Genomic DNA, 8495 nt, shown 5'->3' on the forward strand with positions numbered 1-8495 from the left:
GAAATAGTGAGAACAATTGTAAAAAAGTTTCAACACAATTGGAGGGTAGCTGTGGGTTTGAAGGGAATACTATCAAAATTTAGGAGGATAAGAATAGGACAATACTAAAATTTTTAAAATTTTTACAGACTATTTTAGAGTTTCTAAAATATTGAGGGGGTGCAAATGTGGCTTTGCCACTGCTTATTAGGTGCAAGAGTTTCTTCTAATATTTTGTTTTCTTTTACAAACTAATCTTAGGCACTAGTATTTCCAAGTCTACTCTGTTTGAATTGGTCATTTTTTGAAAAACAAGTTTTTCAACTATAATGTTACAGTAATACATAAACAAAAACAACCTCAAAAATACCAAAAACACAAAAAAAAAAAAAGCAACCTAAAAAATATAAAAAACAACTTCAAAAATACCAAAAAAATAAAAAAAATAACCTTAAAAAACACCAAAAATACAAAAAATAACCTAAAAAACCTCATCTACAGTAACAGTTTTTCAACTATATTGTTACAATAACATATTTCAAAAACACCTCCAAAAACAACTAATCCAAACGGAGTACTTACAAACATAGTCGTGAGTCTTTAAAAACCCAAGCACAAAGTAACTACATTAAAAATTTTATATATATGTGCAACTTTCAAAATCACTGACTTATGATGTGTGTGAAGCGGCTACTTCTTCTTCTTCTTCTTCTTTTTTGGAGATGATCAATAAGTAAATCTTACATGTAGGAATTAAAAATTTTGAGTTCAAATTCTCCTACTCCCTCTTCATTTTTTAAATCTCACTCGCCTTCTTATTTATTTATTGAAAAAGGAGACTAGATAAGAAAAGGGATTCTTATTTCTTACATCGCCGTATAAATCCTTCTAACATCGAGTCTTTATGGTAAAACACCGATTCATAAGGTATGGTTGGCTGTCTTAATGCACATACCTACATTAAGCTAATTGCTACGTACTTGTCCATGCTTTTTCCAAGTCGTCCCTTTCAGCATTGAAATTCCACCTTCATACTAATGAAATGACCCGCTGCTTATCTTCAATCCGTACTAGGTTGCGTCTTCTCCACTCTGATTGAAAGTAACTAGTTTAAATGCACGACAAACACTTTCTTTTCGAATTTTGATCTCTCTGTTTATACAGCTTGGTAAGGTAACATAAGATCTGTACATTTTCTATGGTAAAAAAAATAAAAATAAAAACCAACCCCAAACATCACACGGCTATTACATATGGCATATGTCCATTTCATCCATCCGAAGAAGAATACTCTGCTGTGAAACTGAGCAGAGGGGGAAGGGGTGATGGGGGGCCTGATGCGCATTAAATGAAATGACAGGATTTGTTGGGAAGGAAGGGTTGCATGCATTTAATGCAGAGCCATTGCATTTTGGCTTCATATCACTTTTTTTTTTTTTTTTTTGCCCCTTACGACTAATCAGTAATAACCCAATGAATATTGGACGCGTATCCGGAGGTATCATTCATCTACTCCGCTCAGCCCCAGAGCTGGAATAAAAGGGACACGGATATGGGTTCAATTTCATCTGACACAAAACGGCATTTGCCCATGAGCAAGCTGCTGGGATTGTCTGCTTGGTCTGGCTTTCTAGGGTTTAACTTAATGCTACTGTAGCCTGTAGCCTGTAGCCTGTAATGTATAAATGTGTGTGTGTGAATAGATAAAGGCAAAGATGAACCTGCGTATGTTCTTTGTGACAACCCCGTTGGACCGCAGTTGAATTTGGTACATATATTCAGAGACGAACCAACGCGGCATAGCCGAGTTCAAATTTGTGTTTTATAGATACTGACGTTTAAGGATGAGATGAAAAAGTGCAAAACTACATAAACTTGATCTGGAAAGTTATAGGTCATTGTTAATTATTATCAGTTGTATTTTAATACACCACTAAACTACAATTAATCACCCCTATTTTATACACACTCATGCTAGCTAGCTAGCTATCTTTTAAATTCAGGCAGTCAAGATTAGAGAGTAACAACGTAGACCATGCTTTGTGTTTATGAATCAAAACAAACAGTTTCTGTGATGCTCAAGAATTTGCTCATGTAACGTGTCTTCACTGAATTACCTCCTATGCTATTTTCAGAAAGGTATAGTCCTAGAATCAGACGAGACCTTCAAAATTAAGGATCTTGGACAAATGATAGAGAGTGTTGAATAATACAATGAATTGGCTTAATGAGGAAACCAATGCATACACTTTGAGATTGTAAAGATCATCAACATTAGTTCTCACGATATTAATAATTTAAGAAAAAAAAACGTACCATTAAAATTGATTATATATCACTTGTCCGGTGCCTTGGGCTTTTAATCCCCGGTATTGATCGAGATTCATGACCATGCTGATAATAACGATATGTTTGAGTTAGAAATATATGCCCAAATCATTTCTAGCCCTAGGTCTTTAAACGATCTTTTAGTTAAAGACAATTATCGGAGACTGTATTAGATTAGTGCTCATAAAATGATACATTTTTGTTATTTATTTAGTAGCCTTGTATCTTTACTATTCTTTGGCTTTATATTACGATGGATTAATGGCAATTTATTCCCTTGAAATATATCCTGATTCTCACTTTACCTCCTGATCTTTATTTTTTGTCACTTGACCACCTAAGAGACAAAATACCTCTTTATTATGCCAATTCTTTGTTTTCGAATTTTCTACTTCCTTTGATCAATAAACTTTAATTTGCTATTTGAGTTTGACTACTCTAATTGATGGTGGTAAACTTTCGCATGAAATGAGTACATGTATTAGGGAATATAATAACAACTAAGTATTCTTAAAAAATGGCAAAAAAATAAGATCCTAATAAAGAAAAACTTATTATAGGAAAAACAACAAAAAGATGTCCAGTGTTGGCATATGAATGTGTGGTTGTAAAAATAGGTAATTGACTGTGAATAGTGTAATTATAAAGAAATAGAACAAAAAATTGTTTCTTTATTTCTTAAATTGAAAATAGATGAAATTGATTTGTAAAAAATATATATAGTTTTTTCAATTTTGTAAATTACAGGATGGACATCCTAAACTTTTGTTAGATAAATTTATTATTTTCTTAGAAACAAAAATTTGATGAAAGAAAACGAATTTGGAATAAAAAAGAGAAGAGCGACAATAAAAAAAAAAAGAAGGCAACAAATTACACAGTAGAGGGGTATTTTTGTCCCTCAAAGGATTAAGTGACAAAAAATAACTATTAAGGGATAAAGTGAAAATTAAGGTATAACTTAAGGGGATAAATTACAATTAGCCCTATTACCATATATGTGGAAGAGAACATGAGAGACCACACGTCTTTCTTGTTAGTTTGTATTGAACGTAGGCCTTTCTTTACAGAAAATCAAAATTGAACATATGTCTTAAAGTTTCAAGATCTTGAATACACTCATAAAGCAAGTCTTGGTATTAAGTCAATCTTTGAGGTTGGAAATTCTGTTGTGCATACGTACACACACATATATTCTTACAATATCAAATAAAATTTTCAAAACATTTTTCTTTTGAGCGTAAATGACACTTCAGGGGCAGAACAAGTTCGGACAACATTTGAATTTTAGATAAAGATTAATAGGCGCTCAATTCATTATAGGGATATAATAGAGTCGAGTCGAACTCGAATATTGCCATATTCGAACTCGACTCGACTTGCAAGAAGGATGTTCGAGTTCGAGATCAAGTTTGATACATTGCTCATAGAACTTAAACTCGACTTGAATGGGTTCGAGTCAAAGCGAGCCTTATTGAGCTTGAGTCAAGAAAATTTTGAAATTTCATTTTTCTTTTTACAAGTTTTGAGCAAAAAGATATCATCACCCTTAAAAAAATTTTATACAATCTAAAACATTTCGTAAATTCAACCACTTTTTTAGGCACAAGGATAATTTCATAATAATAATATATTAATAAATTAAAATTAAAAAACTTGATAAGCTCGACGAGCCTTCGAGTTTTACTGCTGAATAGTCGAACTCGACTCGTTAGGTTCTATCAAACTCAACTTGAACTTAGTCAACCTAAGTTCGAATCGAATTTTCGACCGAGCTGCTCGCGGTTCGATTACAACAAGCAGTTTGATTCAATTATAACCCTAGTTGATTAGATTACATGACATTCCAAGGAAAGGGCATACTATTTACGCACAGGCGAGCTTATAGTAGTGATTCTTACTTGTTGTCTACCAACCTTTATTCCGCGAAACGTAATATAGCAAAACAAACTTTATACCTTTTTGTGACAAACTTTGCAACACGTAAAGGAAAGTACAATCGGAAATTATTTATTCATTGATTTATCCATCAACCCATGCATCCATCCATTGATCCAAAAAAGTACAATCTAATAACTCAACAACAATAGAGGAAATAAATTACGGAGTCGTGCAACGGGTTCATTTCATTGTCGCTTATGAAAAGGTTGAAAATCATATTTCTTCAAATTGTGATTCGTCACTATCATTCCTATGCATTGTCCACTTCTGCGTGAACCAATGCTTCCTCCTGTGTTTCACACGTTTCATGGCAGGAAGACTATGTATCTTCTAGCTAAGGTTCTCTATCTCTTGTTTTGTTTTTGTTAGCATACCTCTCTGGCCAAAATATTTATGACATTGGCCACTTCTACGTTGCAAAAGACAACATTTAAACCATCATTGTTTTTGTTTTCACACGTTGGTGGGGACTGAGTTGGTGAATACTGAATAGCAAGGTTGGCAAGAGCTGCCATTTTATGTGTTTAAGTTGCAATTCGGTCCTCTCCAGCTGCTTCCTCCCGGATTCAAAAATGAAATATCAATGGAAACTGAACTGGTTAAAAAAGAAGAATCAAATAACTTTTATGACCGAAAAACAAAGATTTTTTGTTGTTTATGTAGATTATAACTTACTAGTATATGTTTATAAGCACACAATTATATATATATATATATATATATATATATATATTTGTCAGCCCCGTAAATTTAGTCACTTTTCCTATCTAATTTCACGTTCTTAAAAAATTAGAGCGTCCCCGATGCACTCTTTGGACCAAACACCCAAAATGAATTAGTACCATGCGAATTGGTCATTATTTGGCTTCCAAATTCTATTCAACATATGCCGTCAACTCTATCCGCGTTAGCGACCAATTGCTCCAGAATGCGACGAAAATGGGAGAGATCCCTGAAAGTTATTTTGTTTTATGTACGAAATCCAAGATGAAAAGGATAGAACACAGCGTTTGAGTTTAACTGAAACGAAATTTCTTTGAGAGTATCCCATGAATTATTGGAGGCGATGATTGTTAGGAATTCAGTAACTAATTTTGAGTATTCTTCATATGGTTAGAAATGAAGTAAAAGGACAAGAATTGTCGGACTTGGCATGTTACATGTTTGTAGTTTGCATCCCTCAACTTGCTTACACACTGCTTAAGCCTTCTTTTTCCACAACTTCCCCATCCTACCAATCTTCGTCATACGAACTTGAATTATTCACAGAAACAGCAAAGGGACCACTGAATTTGGCACAATCTGGGGTGCCGTTTTCATTTTTCTTTGCCTACTCTGCAGAAACGCTAGGAGATTCCATATTCATACACATTACACGATACCCTTTCGTGTTCAATTGCAAGATATGTTTTTGATGGTGCAAAATCTCTGCTGTACATTCAACGCTTGGAAATTGTGTTTCATGTTAAGTTGTCAGGAAATTGTTGTTGAGTCATCTGTTGACTACTCTCCCTCACGGCTGACAATGAGATTAGCATGGGAATGGTCTAAAGAATTGATAGACTACTCGCAAAGGTCATCCAAGTAGGCAGGGGAAAGATCTAAAGAATTTAACTTTTCAATTAATTATATATAGCACTATATATATATAGGGTTGAACCTGCAAAAAGCCAGCAGAACTGGACTCAGTTGGTAAGATTCAATCACTTTTAATAACAAATGTCATGTACAAGAACTCTCATATAATTAAATAACTTGTGATACAAGGGCATGCCCTAATCTCTAATTGATTATTGACGCCAAATCCATCTAAACTTCTTATCATATATAATGACGTCTTCTACGGGTTGTAAATGTCAAGTTGATTATTGGACACTCATGAAACAGTCAAAGGATAGCCCCAGCAGTGTTGGTGTTTGATTTTGCGGTCAAAAAGGTTGATTGTCCTTGTCTTGACAACTTCATCGATGGAGGGTTCAATTCAGTGGCTCCAAATATGTCCATGCATGCATGTTGAAGAATTAGTTAGTTATCCCTTATCGGAGGCTGAAAAATCTAGACTATATGAAGTTGAATTTTGTTGATCCTTCAACTTCAATGACTCAATAATAGTATCCGGCTTTCTCTGGAATTATCTAAATGTTAAAGTCAATGGTGGACCAAATCCTACTACAGTTTTTCTATGAAAAATTCAAGAAAAGGGGAATATTGGACCCAAGGTTGTGTGGATGGTGGACTTGAGATCTGAGAATAAACTCATTCTTAAGTCTACTCATCACTTTCACCATTAAACTCGTAAAGGGAACATTTGTTAAGTTGCTTGACTCTAACTTCATCTTTGCTGCACCATATATTGGCCAAATGGTTAATCGAAACTTCAAGAGATTGTCAGATTGATTGAATTTGCGGTTAGACGAAGTCAAGAAACCATTGATGCAATTAATTGATCACAATATAGGTCTGTCCACGGACATTAGCTATATATATATTTTTTTTTTCTGTCAACCATTAAAAAATATCATGTCAAGTATAATTGAGACACTTTCTTTAATAACCACAGACTAATTTTGCACGTATTATGTCGTGGAATTGTTCATGAATTAGGTGGAAATAATCCACCTTATATTAGATTCTTTATTATGTAAGTTTTAACCCCCCCCCTCCCCCTCCCCTCTCAAGAACTTATGGGCTAGCTAGGGGTGTCTTAAACTTGGTAGAGGTAAACGGCATCTCTTAATCTCCTTTAAATTCAATGACAGAGCTGGTAAACTGAACTTCAAAAGAATGTTAGGTGAAAATTCCTCCAAGAAATGAAAAAAGGTAGGTGGAAGAAAGATATGTTACCCTATGTGCAATTGGCAGTTGGGCCTCCGGAGGAAGAAGCATCTGTGCTTTGGGGGACCCCTTTCCTGGTACCCAAAGTGCAAATCTTGTAGTAATCCCCCACAGCCCCCAGTCCCCTCCATTAATTTGACAGAACCTGAACACAGAGAGATGGAAGAACGTACCTCAACTACCTTTAAATTAGCAGGGAACCATCCCAGCCCCAGTCTCCCTTTCACATGCAGGTGGGGTTGCTTCCATTAACCAATTCAAATTGTGAAATCCAATTAAACCACCATTTGTCAAATCAATCTACAATTTCGCACTCGTGGGCCTCAATAGATGAATGGATTATGGCGACTGGCGAGGCCACCTTCACCACTAATGCAGTATGCTAGGGGAAATTTCTTTTCTCTTTCTAGTTTCTTTTTATTCTTTTGAATTGAAAGTGTCTTCCTCAGAGAATTGGTCTTCAGAAAGATCGGCCATGAACTTTCTACAGTGCTTATTGCTATTTGCTATCAAGTACTTTGATGGGATTGGCCCGTTTGATCAGTTCAAGCGAAAACTTATTAGCCAGGGCTTTTGTACAATTAATATCAATGTGCAGCAAAGAATTTGAAATAGACCGGCATATTGCCAAAACGTACTTCACTTCAGTTCAGGGGACTGAAGGGCACTATAATTATATAATTATCCCCATTAAGCTGAAAATCCTTTTCAACATCCCGTCTAGAGTAACATTAGTACAGTTGAAGGTTTGTTTGGATTGGAGTTCTTCAGAGAAAAATTTTTACGTTTTCCGCAATCGTATTTCTCAATTGCTTTTTTTATTTTATATACATCAAATTGCTATTGTATATTTTTCTACAAAAAAATTTCAGAAAATAGCAGTCCAAACTCAACCGATTGCCGAGTAATCAATAGAATTAAAACTTCTCATTTTCCACTTAATACAAACGCAATTTGCGAATCAACATCGATCAACATATAGTAGTTGAGATAATGTTTACAGCTTTTAGTCATCCTTGCTGCTGTGTTAAACTGTTGCCTACGTCAAAGATTATGACCTGAAACGGTGAGATTGGCACCATCTGTTTTAGATATTGCGACAAGTATCCATCTTGTCCACCATGAATTATTAATTAGACTGCTCAATCAATAGGTCTTGAATAATTAATTTTTTTATGGGAAATAGTGGATTTGAGACGAACTTGTATCATACAGTACTACTTTAGTATTAATAAGTTTTTGAATCTGACCAGTTTCATAATCAATGATTGGCAAAGCAAAGACACAAGACATTCATCTCAGATTGCTTTCCCAATAAATAAGTATTATAGAAGACTCAAGAATGATTTATGGCTTCATTTATGCGACATTACCAATTGGATAGCAACTTTTGCACCTAACATAAATAAAAG

Source organism: Coffea arabica, chromosome 2c (assembly GCF_036785885.1).
Source record: "Coffea arabica cultivar ET-39 chromosome 2c, Coffea Arabica ET-39 HiFi, whole genome shotgun sequence".
Taxonomy (NCBI): Eukaryota; Viridiplantae; Streptophyta; class Magnoliopsida; order Gentianales; family Rubiaceae; genus Coffea; species Coffea arabica.